We start from the raw sequence: 18,592 nt of genomic DNA, 5'->3' as shown, positions 1-18,592 counted from the left end.
ATTCCTGCAGTGTAGGAGCCACCTGGCTTTCTTGGTCACCACATCCACGTCTGATGAGGAGCAAGTCACTTTCTCTCTGAGTCTCAGGTGTCTCATTTGCCAATGAAATTTGGAATGAAGGTTCTTTAAAGATATCTCCATCTCTTAGAGTTGACATTTCATTGCTTCACAAATAGAACTGGTTCTTCAACTTGTTTTGAAAGGTCTATCTATCCAGGAGTCTGTGCTATTTCTCACTGAAGAATCTATCAAATATACACCCCCAAAGCAGTAGTATTTTGTATGAGAATCACTTGGGCTGTCTGCAAGCCTTTCTAATCTGCACATGTTGGGGACATGAAGACTAGGAAGTGTAGCATGGAGACCCAACAGTAATACACTAGGCTGTTTTTTCCACCCCCTGCAAATGGATACAGTGTTAGGGGGAAAATGTGTGAGAACATATGGAACATTCCATTCTAATGTCATCTGGCTCCTGTCCCACCACATCAGAGCAATTCTGTAACACTGAAAGCTTTCTTCCCAGAGGCTTTGTGTGGCTTTCTTCTGTCTTCTAAAACCTCCCCCTTTCAATCACCAGAGGTGGTGGTCAGCACAGGCTTGGCTTGCTCCCTCATCTCCCTTCGGCCAACCCCTCTCTTCTCTTTCTCAAGGCCAAAACAGAGAAGGGTCTATAGAGGCTTCAAACAGAAAAGCTCTTTTCAGGGATGGGTGGGAGGGGAGGGGAGGCCCATGGTAAAGTAGCTATTTTCTAGCTTCTGAAAGTCTTCCGTGTTGGAAAAAAAATGTGAGAAACTGGAAGAAAGACAAATGGGATTTTTATCAGATTGGTACAGGCAGGGGAAGGGGGTGGTGTAGACATAGGTGATGGACAGAGCCGAGCATTTCCTCTTGGCTGGTTTTAGGAGCTCCTGTACTCTGACTGCCACTAGTTTTTCAGGTAGGTTGGGAGGATTAAAAGAAGCTGGGAGTTAATGAGTTGATTTAATTCATGGGGAAGCTCATTGGATGCTGAGTGAAAACTTTTCACTTCTACATGACACCATGGTGAGGCACCCTCTGCACACACCTCTGCGACTCTGGAGGAGTGTGGTGGCCCTCTTGGGGTGGTCAATTCTGAGGTCTTAAAAACCCCCAAGGAGAATGCTTTCTTTTTCTTATTGGTTAGAAATAAAATTAAACCTTCTTTCTGTAAACAGACCACAGCTGAAGATATTCTGAGGACTTTGAGAAGACAGAGATGGTGACTGGTCCCTAAACTCACTTCCGGCTCATAAATGGGTGATGCCTAGCCTGCTGCCCCTCTGAGACTCTCTGTGAGGACTGCCTCCTGGATCTGGCCTGGAAGGGCCAGTTTTTGGTGGAGAGGTCTGTGACTGGCCAGCATGGGCTCATGGAGGGCGGAACTCACCCCACCAGCACCTGCTCCTGAGGGAATGGACTAATCCTCAAATCTGGCCTAAAGCTTTCAGTTAAATCCTTTGTCAGATGCCAGCCAGTAAGTGATAGGACACAGGTGAGGTTCCTGGTGTGGTTTAGCTGTGGCTTGGATTCATTTCCACTTCTAGAGTAACAGAACTCTTCTTCCTTGGTTGGGCCTCATTAGTGGCTATTGCACTCTGAGGCGAGTTTGGGGGCTAAACTGGCAAACATTCTTCCCCTTAAAAGTCACTTCTGGGTGTTACCAGTTGTGGAGAATCATTTCAGGCACGTAGCAAGCATCATCTCATTTCCTTCTCAAAGCAACCAGTGAAGTAGGTATGTCTATACCCTTATTTTCCAGATGAGGAAACTGAGGCTTAAGAAGTTAGGCTGATGAATGGTAGTTCTGGGATTATAGGGTCAGATGAGCCTGGCTTTACAATTGCCACTTTTACCCCTATTGTATTTTTCTTATCTGTAAAATGAACGGATTAAATGGAATGTGCAGTTGGAAGGAAACCTCTGGATATTTTATTGATGAAGAAACTGAGACCCAGGCAGGATTCAAAGTGGTGAAGAGGATGCCACAGCCAGGAAAGGTGGCGCACGTCTGTAATCCCAGCAGCTTGGGAGGCTGAGGCAGGAGGATGGTGAGTTCAAAGCCAGCCTGAGCAACAGTGAGGTGCTGAGCAACTCAGTGAGACCCTGTCTCTAAATAAAATACAAAATGGGGCTGGGGATGTGGCTCAGTGGCCAAGTGCCCCTGAGTTCAATCCTTGGTAGCACCCCTTACCCCCGCAAAAAAAGGAGCATGCCAGAGTCCATGTCCTCGCTGATCCTCTGCTTGCTCTGTGGCTTTGGGCAAATAAGTTACTGCCTCCACTTCTTCATCTGTAAAATGGGATGATAGTGTGAGACTTGAATAAAATAACCCTTATAAAGTGCTAAACACAGTAAAGATGATTTATATTTGCCATTATTGTTGATAATAATAAAAAATTGGAAATAAATTTCCAATAACATCAGTTACATAAATTATATATACATATACCCATATGTACATGTTGAAATATATGTAACTGCATAACTAAAATATACAATTTACTATATATATGTAATACAATTCAATGAATACAATAAATTACTAGAAATCATAATTATTTAGTAATGTTTAGTGAAAAATAGGCTACATAAAATTGTAGACAGTATGATCCAAAATTTAAATTAGACACACTACCCATCTACACTTACACCAAAACACTAGCAATCAGTGATTATCACTAGTATTCAGTGATTATCTCCTGGAGAGGGGATTATGGGTCATTTTCACCTCTGGTTTATATTTTCCTGCATTTCTTCAACTTTGGGCAGTAAAATGAGTCACTTTCCAAATGTAAGCAGTGGCCAAAAAAAAAAAAGAGTTTTGTCATGCTTGATGTTTACTTGATTTGTGACCTTTCTTTCCAGGGGAGCATTTAGCTTCTGAGTTTCCTTTCACACACTTCGAGGATGACCTGCCCACTCTCTATCTGCCCACAACATCATGAGGGCGCCTGCCTCAGCCCCCGGGGATGTCCACAAGGGCCTTTCATCCTGGGCATGAAATGGAAATGTTCCCCCAGGACCACAGAGCCCTGCAGCCTGGCGCCAGGGAACACTCTGTCAGCTGCCCTTAGCTTGCTTGCTTTTTGAGCTAATTCTTTTCAAGGTGAACTTGATTTTTTTCCCTCACTGGATTTTATATTTTAATTCAGTTACTCCTGTCTGGTAGCTCTGGCTGTCTTGCTTGGAGAGGCGGGCTTGTGGCTGGCACAGATACCCAACCACATGAGATTTGGGGGATGCCATTCCTTAAACTTTTCTAGCTCACAAAACTTTTCTAGGTTATGCCCCCTCCTCACTTTGGTGTTAAAAACCCTCAAAATACTGTGTCACCATAATATTTCTGTGTTTGTTTTGATAAAAGCAAAAATTAAGGTTTTATATTGCCATTTAAAAAAAACATAAAATAGATTGATTTTTAAAAGTTGAAATACAATGTCCATTTATGATGAGCTGACTTCTCCTGGCTTGGGGCATTCCTGGTTCTTGCTGTAACCCGAAAGTGTGCCTATCCCTCCCTTTGAGATACAAGGGTTTGTACCTGCCTAATTGTATCCTTAAGGTCTGAAAGTTCAGGGCTGTCCATTTCCTTCAGATTTCCCTTGGTGGTTGCTAAAGGAGGAGAAGGCCAATCCTTTCTGTCCTTCAGAGAGGAAACATCTGCAAAGAAATTTTCCCTGATAATATTGATGATTCTTATGTAGCAAGTTTTCAATGCATTATTTTGCTAATCATTTAAATATAAGAATGGTTTTGCTTATTATTTTCTCCTTTCTCCATCTTACTAGACTCTCTTGCAATGTAGCTGAAAGCTGAGCTGGTGCCAGGAGGAGAGCAGGGCCATATCAGTCCTGCCAACACAGATCTAATCTGACCTTTTCATGCCAATAGTCAGAAATCTGAAGGCCAGAGAGAGTAAATAGGAGAAGGATACTAGAATTCAGCCCTATACAAGACTATACAACCCTTTCTACCCTATGCCTTGTTTAATCCTCAGAGCCTGTGAGATGAGTGTCACCCCCATCTACTCAGTCAATAAGCAGAGTGAGACCTGCTTTCCAACCAACCTGACTGTGAAGGATCTTTCCACCCACATTGTGATTCTTGACCTGAATATACTCTTGATCTGCTGGGAGGTAAGACATAGGAATTTGTGACTCATAATCATCAAAGTGTTCATGCCTAGAAATAATTAAATTAGAAAGAGTTTCTGTTGCTCACTTTTGTTGTGGTTTGGATAGGGTGTGACTCCCCAAAGCTCCTGTTTTAATGCAGGAATATTCAGATTGGATTGTGAGAGCTGCAACCTGGTCAGTCCATCCTAGTTTGAATGGGCTGAGTAGTAACCATAGGCAGGTGGGTCACGATTGGCAGAGACGAGGCACTGGGGGTGTGCCTGGAAGGTTGCATCTTTCCTATGGCCCCTTCCCCTGCTCCACTCTGCTTCCTGACCAAACCAGAGCTTCCCTCTGCCGGGCCCTTCCCCCATGATGTGCTGCCTCACTTGGGCCCAGAGCATTGGCGTTGGTCAGCCTGCAAAACCTTGAACAAACTTTTCTTCCTCTAAGTTGTTCTTGTTGAGTATTTTGGTCACAGTGATGCAAAAGCTGACTAAATCACTGCTTTCTTTGTGGCAATGAAAGGGGGGACATGGGGGTAAGACAGGAATATAGGTGCATCGAGGGATGGATGGAATGGTATTATAAAGAAAGTTCTAGAACATGTCATTAATATAACATTTATGTATCTTCATATTTTACCTTCCTATTTGTTTAAAAACTCTATTCTCCCAGGAGAAAGTCATTTGTCACATGGTTGTAGTTGAATATATGTTGAGAACTGGCACAGACCACCTTGCTTTTAGGGACTTAACCTAAAGCTGGTTAGTAATAACTCTAAAATCAGAATTCAGATATTTGTTCCTAGTTGAAAATGGAAACATTGCCACTTTTAAGATCTGGCCTTTTTGTATTGTCTTAAGGGGGACATTACTTGGGAAGAAGGACTTGACCTCTAAGGCTTTAAGGCCAAGGAAGTAGTCCTTGTTAACTGCTTACATCAGATGCCTCTCCTCCTTCCTTCCTCCATCCACAGAGCAAGTTGAGCCTGAGAAGGTGATCCTTCAGCCTTTGGAGCAAGTATGAATGAGCATCTGCTGTGCACTTAGGGACTGGCTTTGAACTCACTCTGGCGAAAGCTACAGATCCCCAGGGCAGGCAAATGAATATCCTCCAAAACATTTGCATTCATTTTTAGGTTGTTACTGGGCCTGCTGAAATCTCTCCATTTAGGTCATGGGCCCCAGGGGAAGGACCTTTGACCTAAGTATTAAACCTTGAATCAAACAGTCTCTGTTCTCAAGCCACTCACCACCTTTGTCCTTGATGCTCAGCCCTCACGCTTCACAGCCTGTTCCATTTCAGGACTGAGCAAGAGTTACTGAAGCGCAGTGTGCTGCTGTCACGGTCCATCCTCGTGCCATCTGCAGGCAGCCCATCTCCTCTCAAGCATTCATGAGAAAGGCTTTATGCTGCTGGGTGCCGTGCTACGGGAGACACAGAGACACATCCCACTCAGCTCTTCCCCAAGGTGCACCTTGGCCACTGGGAATTGTGGACAGTGATACATAGGTGTCAATTCAAGGCCCTGTGAGTGGCGTGGCTAATGAGGGTCACCAGTGTGTGGAACAAGAGAGCACCTAGCGGGTTCAGGGGGTGCTCAGGTGAAGGGAGATGGAAGTGAGCCTGGCTGCCAGCTGTTGCTTTCTGTGAAAGGAACTCAGATGGGGTAATGGGGACTCGGTGCTGTGTAGGTTAGGTACTCAGATAAGGTGGGCAGTTAAACTGTGCCCCTAGGGCCAACCACCAACATTACCAGAAAGAATTGCAGAGTTGAGGGAGGAGGGGATCATGGATAGGAACTATTGCTCTACTAGTTCCTGCCTGGTTCCTCAGAACAGTTCCTTAATTTCTCTGAGCCCCCATGTCCCCATAGGGTTGTTGGAAAAAAAATTAGAAATAAGATATAAAATAGTGCAAATGTTAGTGCTTAGCGAGTGAAGACTTATTAGTTGTAATCCCTGAAAGAAAAAATAAGTTTGGGGCCTAGGCAATGTTAGTGCCTCCAACTTGGTCCATGTCTGTCCGGCATTCTTGGGGAAGGACTCATTCCTTCAAACCCATTTCACTTGACAGTTCTGCAAAGGAGGGAAGAGTAACCTGAATTGAGCCCTTGTCCCTTCACTCACCAGCTTGAGAAAGTTACTTAACACCTGATTTCTCAGGTTCCTCCTCTATAAAATGGGGATATCAAAGCTACGTCATAGGGCTGTTGTGAAGGCTAAATGAGAGGATATATTGCAAAACAAAAACAACCCAAATCCCATTGTTCATGATCCACAAAATGCCTGAGGATGCCACAATGACCTGACCTAAACTATATGGACCAGGGGTGATACCTGGAGACAGCAAATGAGAGCAGATGGAGTGTCCTCTCTTTCCCTGTGTACTTCGGAATAGAACTCTGAAGAACACATAAATGAGAAAAAAATGAATGTTTACAAAGAGCCTGTTCATTTCATATGCAGCTAGCCCCAAGAAGCTCATAATCAGATGGCGCTAGGATGTGACAGCTGGGGCTTCTACACAGGGGAGAGAAATGGAGAGAGGAGACGGGGTGAAGTGGAGATCGAGAGAGGAACCCTGCGTCTCTCTAGCATCTCCGTGGAAGCTCAGCATGTCATGGAACACTAACATTTTCAGAGCAAGAAAAGAGAATATGGAAATGATTAAATAAATTCTTCTTCTTTTTTATTTTTAATGAGGAAATTAGCCCGGTGCCCTGACACATGCCTGTCATCCCAGTGGCTTGGAAGGGTAAGGCAGGAGTACCCCAAGTTCAAAGCCAGCCTCAGCAACTTAGTGAGACCCTGTCTCAAAATGAAAAATGAAAAGGGTTGGGGATGTGGCTCAGCGGTTAAGTGCCCTGGGTTAAATTCCCAGTACAAAACTAATATTAAAAAAATAAAATAAATGAGGCAATTGGGGTAGGCCAACTCACAGTATAAAGCAGAGGGACTAGATTAGCATTTAAGTCTCTTGAGTCCTTAATCTAGCCTGTCCATTTTACCGTTATTTCATGTTTCTGTGTGTGCTGGGGAATCTGTCTAGAGAAAAGAAATCTGAAGAGGAAAATCACTTTTGAATCCATCACTCAAGTGAGAGGCTCAGGGATCATTGAAAATGTAGTGGATTTTCCATCCTCGCTCAAATGACGGTAATACTTGATGGACTTTGATGCTTTGATGTCCAGGTAATGCTTTGATGTCCAGGACTTGATCTTCCAGGGTCTTAAGAAAACAGAGCCAGGTAGAGTTTGGAAAAAATTGATTTTCATATGAGCAAAGAATGCGTTGCCACAACTGAACTTTGCCTCTTGGATGTTATTAGTTTTGGGAGATGCTGCCTGGCCTCAGAGCCCAAGTTAAACTTGGACCTGGAGCTATGTCCTAATAGGTCACAAGAGTAAAGTACAGCCTAGATACATACGCTGTGGTAAGACACATACCAATTATTCATTCAGAACCTATGTATAAAGAGCTTACTCTATGCTGGGTTCTTCCTAATGGAGGTAGATGGAGCAAAAACAAGTAACCAAATATATAGTGATGATAATAACTATAGAGAAAAAGAAGAAGAAAATAATGAGAAGCTCCAGGGATGGGGATTGGGGATCATAGCAGGCCTCCCTGGGAAGGGGAGCTATTTACACACTTAATATCTATCCTCTTAAGTTTTTAAGTGTGTGATAGTGTTGTTAACTGTAGACATAATGTTACACAGCAAATCTCTAGGACTCCCTCATTTTGTACAGCAGAAACTTAATATCCATTGCACTCAGTGTGCATTCCTCACCACCCCTGGTCCCTTGAAATCTCCTCCTACTTTGTTTCTCTGAGTTGGACAGTTTCAGGGACCTCATGTAAATAGACTCTTGCAATACTTGTCCTCCTGTGTCGGGTGTACTTAATTTAGCCCAGTGTCCTCCAGTTTTATCCGGTTGTTGCACGTGACAGCATTCCCCTCTTTCTCTGAGGCTGAATTATATTTAATTTCCTGTGTATATTACGTTTCTTTGTCCATCCATCTGTTGATGAACATGTAGGTTGTTCAGTATCTCTGCTATTGTAATGAATGCCTCAATGAACATGGGAGTGTAGATATCTCTGAAAGATCCTCATTTCAGTTCTTGTGGACTATATCTAGAAGTGAGATCACTGGATCAAATGGTAGTTTTTTTTTTTTTTTTTAAGAAGGCTGTTTTCTATAGCAGTGGTATATTTTATATTCCCACCAACAGCCCATGAGTGTGCCAATCCCTCCACATCCTTGCCAACATGTGCCCTTAGTGTTTTGATAATAGCTATTCTAACAGGCATGAGCTTGTAGTAGTTCGGAGAAATGTCTGTTTGAGTCCTTTGCCCCTCTGTAAATTGAATTATTTGGTGTGTGTGTGTGTGCGTGTGTATGTTTTCCTTTTGGCTACTGAACTGTAGGAAGAGAATGGTTCTCCTCACGGGCAATGGCTCCAAGGAGGTCAGAGCATGGGCCAGAGTGACTACTGTGGGGAAATTATTTGACGCAGAGGGAACAAGAAGCACCATGCGTTACAGGATGGATCCTGCCTGGGAGGTGGAAGAGTGGGGAAGAGGCCTGCGTAGTTAGTGAAAGGGACTGGACATGAGATGAGTCTGGTGCCAGGAACCAGAGCTGAGGTGGGAGGAGGAGTCTGGTGCTGGTTGTACTTTGAAGGTGACTTCACAACAACTCATTCCATGTGGTTTTATTTAACAGACATGCATTATGTGCTTTCTACATCCCAGGTAATAAATACAGTCCAACTCTGGCATACTCATCCTGAAGATGGAGTGATAAGAAAAGTAAAGAGATAACTGCAATACAAGGTGGTGGCAGATAAGTAGCAGAGAAAGGAACATGTCACCAGTGCTCTTGTGTGGGTCAGGGACAGTGGCAGGCTTTGCTGACCTGGCATTGGCAATGGGTTTTCTAGAATGGACAGGACTCCCAGCGTCTTTTTATTGTTTTAAATTTTTTAAAAATATATATTCATTGCAAAAATATTTTAAAACACAGAAAGATACAAACATACCTCTCCATAATCCCATACCCAGAGATAGTCAATAATTACGTTTTATTTTCCTTTCCATTTTCCCTATATTCACAAACAAAACAATATAAAATTTGGATCAAACTGTTTCAAAGATTTATATTATCAATTTTCATTGAACAAATTGTGAGCTTTTTTCCTAAGAGGACATAATCTTTGACATGTTAATGTTATTTGTTGCCTGATTATTCAGTTATATTGTACCAGGAGTGATTTAATAATATCTTATTGTTGGAAACTTGTTGTTTTCATTTCTTGACTGTTACATAGACCCACATTGACATTCAAAAATGCTCACCTCATTGAACACTCTAATTCATAAATCTTTGTGCATATTTCTGATAATTTACTTATAATAAATTATTAAGCTAGGTTTATTAGATCAAAGGGTATGTATGTAATGTTTCTGAACATAGTGTGCCTATAAATCAACTGCCTTTCAAAAAGTTGTAGCAATTTATATGTCCAAAATAAATCTAGGGGTGTATCTCTTTCATGGGGTGCTGTGGCAAAGGCCTGCAATCCCAGCTGCTCAGGAGGCTGAGGCAGAAGGACAACAAGTTCAAGGCCAGCCTGGGTAACTTAGCAAGACCCTGTCTCAAAATAAAATAAAAAGGGCTTTGTGGCTTCCTGTGTAAGGCCCTGGAAAAGAAAAAGAAATGTCCAGATTGAAAAGTTTTGAAAGAATCTCAGTTTTATTTCTGAATCGGTTAGCTTTTGCTGCATAACAAATCATCCCTTCTTTAAAATATAGTTGTTTTGTGAAAATGATCATCTCTGTAACAAACAACCTGTGGGTCTGCAATTTGAAATGGACTCAGTGAGACAGTTCTGCTGCTCTCAGCGGGGGTCACTCACTCATGCATCAGTGATGAGTGGCGACCAGCTAATAGGCTTTATTCTTGGTGTGTGCTGGTTATTGGCAGCAAGAGCGGGGAAGTTTTTGACTGGATAATGTGCTTCTCAAGGTTCATCAAGCTACCTTGGGCTTCTTCACATGGTGAGGAGGGAGTTCTGAGAAAAGACAACCCCAGCACAAATATTTTCCAACTCTCTATCTGTATCACATATGCTCCTATATCCCATTGGCTATTGGAGTCACATGGCCAAGCTGGGAGCATGCCCACAGTTAGATGGTGAGGAGGTGTGCTTAGCCAGAGGGAGAGAACTTGTGACGATTTTTGCAATCCACCATGGTTATTAAAGCAAAATAGAACAGGACCAGATGTTCATCTAACAGTTCATTGCATTGATATCTTCCTTCCTCATTGAATCCTCACAACTATCCCGGGAGGTAAGTGGAGTAATCTTTATTTTAGGGCTTGAAGATGTTATCAGTCGAAGTTCTGCCAGTTCTCCAGAACTTCTTTAAGACATATAGTAAGAGATTTATTGCAAGAGATGTGTGGTATGCCCTGGGGCTGTTTTTCTGGAAGGGCAGACTGGGACTCTTAATTCGAAGAGGGTCTACAGGTAGAGAGTTTCTTCTGCTTTCAGGAAAATATTCATTCTGTTCTTAAGGACTTTCAGCTGGTTGAATCGTTCTTTAAAATCAATCAATTGGGCTAGATAGAATATTTGCTTGCCTAGCATGTGTGAGGCCATGGGTTTGATCCCCAGCACCACAATGATTGATTATGAACTTTTATCTGCAAAATGCCTTCACAGAAACATCTAGATTGGTGTTTAATGGAATAACTGGGGACTGTAGCTTCGCCAAATTGACACATCAAAAGATCATCACAGGGGGGCTGGGATTGTGGTTCAGTGGTAGAGTGCTTGCCCCTAACATGTGAGGCACTGGTTTGATCCTCAGATCACATAAAAAGTGAATAAATCAAATAAAGGTATTGTGTCCATCTGCAAAAAAATAAAATTAAAATAAAAAATAAAAGATCCACCACAAGCCGGGCACAGTGGTGCATGCCTGAAATCCCAGCGTCCTGGGAGGCTGAGGCAGGAGGATTGCAAGTTCAAAGCCAGCCGCAGCAACTCAATGAGATCTTGTCTCTAAATAAAATACAAAATAGGGCTGGGGAGTGGCCCAGAGTTCAATTCCAAGTACCAAAAAAAAAAAAAAAAAAAAAAAAATCATCACAAGAGAGCTTGCAGGTGTAGCTCAGAGGTAGAGCACATGTTTAGCATGTATGAGGCCCCCAGGTTCAATCCACAACACCAAAAAAGAAAGAGAAGACCATCACAAGGACGCAGGAGAGATGAAGTAATTTACCCCCAAAACACCCAGCCATTAATGTGGCAGAGCTGGAACCAGAAAATACGACTCTGATTTTGGAGACCTGTGTATTATTTACCGCTCTGATCCATTTTGGATTTGATTTGCATCTCTGGAATTATTAATGATGTTGGGATATTGCATACATATATTAGGCATATAAGTATTATTTTCCTTTGCAAATGTTTCATCCTCACTGAAATTGGGCTAGCATTGTGACAAGTGGAGATGTGAGGAGCCCCTGGGAAGAGGCAGAGCCCTTTAAAAAAATTGGTACTGGGGATTGAACCCAGGGGTGCTCTATCACTGAGCTACACCCCCAGTACTTTTTATTTTATTAAAAAAATGTTTTTAAATATGTATTTTTTTTTAGTTGCAGGTGGACACAATACCTTTATTTTACTTTTATGTGGTGCTAACAATTGAACCCAGTGCCCCACATGTGCTGGGTGAACGCATTACCACTGAGCCCCAGCCCCAGACCCCTTTAGCTGGGGTGATGTTTCACTCAGTTGCCAAGGATGGCCTCAAACTTGGAATCCTCCTTCCTCAGCCTCCCAAGTAACTGAGATTAACAGGCATGCATTCCTATGCCTGGTGCCAAATCCGTTTTTAAACACAGAATTAGAAACTGATGGGTATGTGCCCGAGTGTATTAAGTACTGCGTGAAGCCCAGACTCCCCGCATGGCACCCACTGCCCTCTGTGATCATCACACCAGCCCCTTCTCCCTTTGCCCATATAACCCTGGCACAGGCCACATGAACTCCTTCATCTCCAGACCTTTGCACATGCTGTTCTGAAGGCACAGTTCTCTGCCATCTTCCCTTAAGTAACTTCCTTGGGCTTGCCTCTGCCATATTGAGGTCTCTTTCATTTCCTACACCCCTATTTTCCTGTTCTTCCATGTCTAGCTTAAGCTGAGATTTCTCTTGTGTTCTCATTCACTGGAGGCATCTGGCTTGAAGGCTAGTTTGAGGAAGCTTTTGAGCTCACAGTGAGTAGAGAGAGCTGTGAATGTTCACTGAGTTTGCATGGGAAGGAGCCGGTGGGTATGTGCCACCAAGCCTTTGCCATCCCTGATACAATTCTCCCCACTCCTGGCTTCTCCTTGTGAACACCTCTGACTGCTTCTGCTCATGCTGATCTCACCTTCTCCAAACGCCTTTGTGTGGAACTACAGCCATCCAACTTAGCCCAGGATTGTCCCACGATTGCATTAGGCACTCTTTCTGTCTCCTTGCCTAGACTGGGAGCTCTGAGAAAACAGAAACCTTTTAACATAACTCTCTTTGTGCTCATCTAGCAGGGCATGGAAATAGTTATGCTAGACGGATGCATGGATGCTTGCAACCCTTTGCTTTGGTACCCCAGCACCACGTAGAAGGCCACTTGCTCTTGAATCCAAACTGTTCCCTTTAGCCTCTGAGTCCCTGGGTGCCTGGGCTACCTGCTTGGGCTTGCCTCTGCCACTCACCCATTCGAGCACTCCACGATAGCCTTCCTGTGCCTTAAATGACCACATGGCTCCTTCCTTCTCACCATTCAAGTTTCATTCAGATGTCAGTCTCTTAAAGGCTGTTTCCTGGCCACCAACCTGCCCGTTTGTCACTCTAGAACCCTACCTCCTTCATGTTCTTTATAGCATATTACTGTTACCGCTGTTGACCGGTGACGAGTCCTTGCTTCCCCAATGTTGAAGAATAACACCAGAGAAGCACGCCGAGGCAAGGTCAGAGTAGAAATTAGAAGTTTATTAAAGGACAGCAGAAAAGACTTCTCCCGGAGGAAGAAGGGGACCCAAGAGGTGGAATCCGTGGAAGTGCGGTTGTTTCCCCTTTTTATAGTTTTGGTGATGGAATGTAGGTGGGAAGGCCTGAGGGGTGGGACACAGGTGGGCCAAAGAAGTAATCTGGGCAGGAAGGACTTCATTAACATTCCTCTGGGATGGGCTATCTTCAAATCTGCTGGGACTTTTGGTTAACATTTCTTTGGGATGGTCTTTGGGCCTAGGGCTTTTCTCAGGACTTCATTAACATTCCATGAGTTGTCCTGTGTTTCCTGTGTTTCCCGGAATTCATTCTCAACATGGCCTCCATTTTAGATCTTACTCAATATTAGACCTGATTTACCTAACTGCACTGACTACCTAATTTTAAATCTGGCTTCATTACCATGTTCTGAAATTACTTATTGATGTATTTTCTTTTTTCCCCTTATTCTCTGCCTCCGTGACCTCCCTGACCCCCAAATATAAACTCTCTGAAGGCCAAGTTTAGTCTGCTTTGTTCCCATTGCATCTCTGGGCCAGGTACTGTTGCCAAGTGGACAGACAGAGAGACGGATGGGTGATTGAATGACAAGTGAATGAACACTTGGGGAACTCCTTTTGCGACTGATCTAGTAGGAGGACCCTTTTCACAAAGAGTTAATTTCCCGGGCCCTTGAGGTTATTGGTTTTTCAAATTCAGAAGAGTTGTTATAGATGGACTCAGAATGTTTGCTGGACAGAAGAAAGAGAGCGAGGAATTGAGATTGAAAGATAAAGAAATGACGGCTGGGTCTAGGTGGGGACTGGGCCACCTGAAAGGTAAAGATGCCATCTTCCTGCTCTCCAGCTTCCACAGCCCTTAGAAAGAAGGGAGGCCATGAAAGGGTCCCTTTGGCCACGTTTCCTGAAACAATGAGCCACATTTCACAGCTGCCTCACCAGAAAGGAACAAACAGCCCTCTATCTATGGCTCTGAGCTGTTGACTTGAGAATCCCCTGAAGAATGTTAAGGGGGTTTAATGTTTCTCAGCAGAAACTACCTCTGCAGAAAGGAAATGGGGGGGGGGGCATGAGGGGTGTTTTATCTTAACAAACAAGGCCTTTTCCTCAGTAGATTATTCTTTCTCCCTCCCTCTCTCTCTCTCTCTCTGATTTTTATTCTCAAAGCCTGTTTTTCAATTTATGCTCAAAAGACTTGACCTCCTCTGGTTGGGGGGCTGCTCCAACCACAAATTTATTTCTAATAGATTATTGTAGTGATCAATTTGGAAAATGCTTAAAAAAAAAGGAAGAAGGAAGAAAATGAAAACCGCCTGTATTTGCAGCACTTGGAGACAACTCTCCAAGCTTTGCTTCTTTAATATGTGTTTATGAAAACTGGGAGCGCAACATGTACACTGCTGCGGCACTTGACCGTGAACATTCTTAAGAAAGCATCTCTTTTGTTTTCTTGTTATAAAGGAATACAACTCTTTTACAGAAAATTCAAAAGCAAAATAAAAGGAAAAAACAGCACAGAAATAAAAAAGGTGCCTATATTTTTGCCATGTGGAGATAATTACTATGAAGTATGTATATACGTGTTCCCTAAAATATATTCTTAAAAATATAATCATATTTAAAGTCATTTAAAAAGATTAAAAAAAAACCCACAGGATCACATTGAACATTCATCAAGGCCAAGGAAGCAGGCTCTTATAACCATGTAAAATCAAGTAAATTTCACTTATTGTGTGCGTATTATATGATGGGTGGGTGGCAGATGCCAGTGGTCCTGTGAACCTATTTAAATCACTTCCTTTACTCAGGAGGCTGCAGAGTGAAAAGTGCTCTAATTCCTTGCAGCTGGGGGTGGCCATGTGGTTTGTTCTGGCAAATTAAATGAAAGCAGGTGTTTGAGGACGTCTTCTCAAATAAAAAGACAATAACTTACGAAGGAAGACTTTACCAATGAGAGAGTGGGGGGGGGAGGGAGAGGGGGGGTGGGGACTTTTGCCCTTTACCCACTTCTTTTTTTCTTTTGCTTCTTGCAGTGTGGACACGATGCTCAGGTGTCACAACCATTTCGGAATCACAGGGACAGAATCCGCAGCAGAGGATCAAGCGTGGTTTCCGTGGCACTTCTCTAGTTATGAGCGATCCACCTCTGTGGTTCTTGATGAGTGTCAAAACTATGCCCCCTCCTTGCTGAAGCCACCAGTTACTGACCTTCTGTTCGCTGATGGTAGATTCGTGGCATTTTATCCAATCCAGCATTATTTGGGTCTGCCCTTTATTTCTCCATGCTCCAGGCCAAATTATGGACTCTCAGTGGAGAACTTCTGGGGCCATGTTCTCAAGGACAGGCCTGACCCAGCAAGGGGCCTGTTTCAGAGGCTCCTCTCAGTGGGGGTTATAGCGTCCGGCTGTTTTCACTGACCTGCTTTTATCTAGGCTGAGAAGCTTCTCTGTCCTGAGGCTCCCTTTTGTGACTGCTATGGTTTGGGATGTCATTTGTCCCCCAGGGGTTATGTGCTGGAGGCCTGGTCCTCAGTGTGGTGGTGTTCAGGTGTTGGGACCTGAAAGCGGAGGGGCCAAGTGCAAGGTGATTAGGTCACCGGCTGCCCCTTGAAGGGATTAATGCTCTTCTTGGGGAGTTGGTTCTTGAGCGACTGTTGTTATGAAATGAGGCCACCCCACCCACCTGGTCTTTACTGCAAGTGGCTGGCTTCCTTCCTACTTCTCTATCATGTTATGATGCAGACAGGGGCCCCCACAAGAGGCCAAACAGATGGCACCATTTGGTCTTGGATTTTGGCCTCCAAAACGGAGCTAAATAAACCTTTTTTAAAATACAATGCTCAGCCTCAAGGATTTTGTTATAGCAACAGAAAACAGAGCAATAAAGTAAGCCAATTACCACCCTCAAGTCAAAGACTGAACTGAATACTCCTTTGTATCAATCCACAGCACAATGCATTGTGAATTTAACTGCTCAATAAGTGTTAGTGGTTTGATTGTTTGCCTTTAACTCCAAGTTATTAGTTATAGAATGTATAAAGATTTCTGATAGTATGGATTTTAGACATTTTTATAGAATGCACAAACACAAAATGATGTTTATTTTTTAAAGTACTAGGTCAGAACTGTCAAAATGACACTGGCATGTTCTTTGATTGAAAGAATATTTTCAGCTGTCATCCTTCACTTAATTATTGTTATTAGCAACAAATCTCAGTCTGAGGGTGAGATGGCAGGTGGGTACCAGGGATTGAACCCAGGGGCACTCAATCACTGAGCCACATCCCCATCCCTTTTTAATTTTCATTTTGACAAGGTCTTGCCGAATTGCTTAGGGCCTTGCTAAGTTGCTGAGGCTGGCTTTGAACTTGTAATCTTCCTGCCTCAGCCTGCTAGGATTACAGGCATGCACTACTGTGCCCCAAGATGGCTTTTTTTTTTTTTTTAGTTATATATGAAAACAATCCCTTTACTTTTATTTATTCATTTATTCAGGTACTGGGGATTGAATTCAGGGCACTGAACTACTGAGCCACATCCCAGCCCTATTTTGTTTTTTATTTAGAGACAAGGTCTCACTGAGTTGCCTAGCATCTTGCTTTTTGCTGCTGGCTTTGAGCTGGCAGTCCTCCTGCCTCAGCCTCCCACGCCACTGGGATTACAGGCTTGTGTCACTGTGCTTGGCTACTCTATTTATATTTATGTGGTGTTGAGGATCGAACCCAGTGCCTCACATGTGCTAGGCAAGCGCTCTACCACTGAACTACAGCCCCAGCCCACAAGATGACATTTTGGAAAGAAAGGTGGTGTTTGGAAAGATCTGGACAAGATTAGTGAAAAGGCAATGGTCCTGCTCATGTTGTCTCATCATGATCACAAGTGGAATATGGTCAGTTAATTGAAGTGTACATTCCTGATTCTTGTAATCAAGGGGTTGGTGTTCTTCCCTATCTGGATGGGCTGTGGGTCAGCAGGCAACCTCATGGCCAGGTAGACAAAGAGGAAAGAGGGCAGTGTAGTTGCCCAATAAGACTTCAGGACAAACTGATTGGACTTTTTGTGGTTCCAAAAGCCACTAAGTACTTGGCATGTAGTTCTCCTTGTGTGAAATTGGGTAATGGCTGGGGGTGGGAACAGGGAACCTTGACCTCTGCTTCTCAATTGGAAGTCACAAGACATTGCTCAAGGTGTATCTTGAGCTTGTCCTACTTCCTGAGAAGATCCATCTTCAATGCCAGGGACCAGCGTGAGGAGGGAGAAGCTGTTTACGAAGCCAGTCTTGTTGGCTTCTTCCTTCTGGAGGCCCAAGGGACAGAAGTCAAGGCCTCCTGGTGACAACAGTAGCATGATGGGCTTTGGACCTCAGGGTCCAAATCAGATAAGTCACTCAAGCAAGAGAAGGATGAAGATAGCTAATGGGTGGGCTCCAGGATGAGGAGGTCCTGGCAGGGAGGTACAGCCAGATAGAGGGCTCCAGGCTTAATGGGAAAGAGAAGAGAAAAATCACTGAGCTGGTTAGCCACAGAGACATGTGTACGTAAAGAGGTAGTAACAGGCTACCAGTTGCCTGTAACTAATATGGAAACGTCCATGAGAGGGAGAGTGGGGTGCCTGAGGTTGCAGGATCCAGAGTGCCAGGGGGCTGCTTTACCACATGCCTGGTGATCCTTCCCCAGGACTTTTCTAAGCCACCTTTTATATTTCCTATGGAAAATGGCTCCCACTCCCCTTCAGCCTCGGTGTCCTGACCTCAACCTCGGTTGTCTGCGTTCTACAGACAACCCCCCCCCCCCCTGTCCTCCCAGGTCCTCCTGGCTATAGAAGAACAGCTATCACATGCTGGGAACATAGTAGGTGGTCAGATAGCATCAGCCTCCTCCCTTTTTCAGCATCTCCTTGTTCCTAGGGGAGAAGAAACTACCACGAGGAAGCAATTGGTAACCAGAACTTTTGGGGCTTTGCTTTGTCTCTGCTATAAACCCTGGGCCTGGCGTGGGATCTGGCACATAATAGGGGCTCAACACAGCTTCCTGAAAAACTGAATGAGTACCGTGGGAACAATGGAGTGATCCTCAGGGCAGTCAGGGGCCGTGTCCCAGAGACATGGCCTCTTGTGATTCCTTTGCTTATTCATGAAATGGATTTAATAAATACTTACTGTGCCAGGCATTCTTCTAGATGACAGGGACACTGCAGGGAGCAAAGCAAAACCTGCTCTACTCCTCCTCAGGCTCCCCAGCCCGTTGCTCCTTAGAACATTCTTTTCCCTTTGCTTCCCCACATAAATATCCCGGGAGTGAGATCAGGCTGAAAGCCAGCACAGCTGGGAGGAGGAATTATGGGTTGAAAACACATGTGGTGACCTGGGTCCAGGTGGC

The 18,592-nt window shown here is 43.9% G+C and overlaps 1 long non-coding RNA gene across 2 annotated transcripts in view; it reads left to right on the top strand.

Annotated features, from left to right (window-relative positions):
* The window catches only part of LOC124096152 (uncharacterized), a 45,564-nt gene extending 29,454 nt beyond the window's left edge, over window positions 1-16,110 (top strand). For both annotated transcript variants that reach the window (XR_006852791.2, XR_006852792.2), the window contains exons 2-4: window positions 1,200-1,516; window positions 4,022-4,160; window positions 15,248-16,110. This is a non-coding gene — a long non-coding RNA (uncharacterized LOC124096152). The remainder of the gene's footprint in view (window positions 1-1,199; window positions 1,517-4,021; window positions 4,161-15,247) is intronic.
* Window positions 16,111-18,592: the final 2,482 nt, after the last annotated feature.

Source organism: Marmota monax, unplaced genomic scaffold (genome assembly GCF_021218885.2).
Source record: "Marmota monax isolate L192 unplaced genomic scaffold, Marmota_monax_Labrador192_F-V1.1 WCK01_AAM20220418_F8-fsc00004, whole genome shotgun sequence".
NCBI classification, from domain to species: Eukaryota; Metazoa; Chordata; class Mammalia; order Rodentia; family Sciuridae; genus Marmota; species Marmota monax.
The sequence above is the reverse complement of the archived record's forward strand: the minus strand, read 5'-3'. Positions and strand labels throughout refer to the sequence as shown.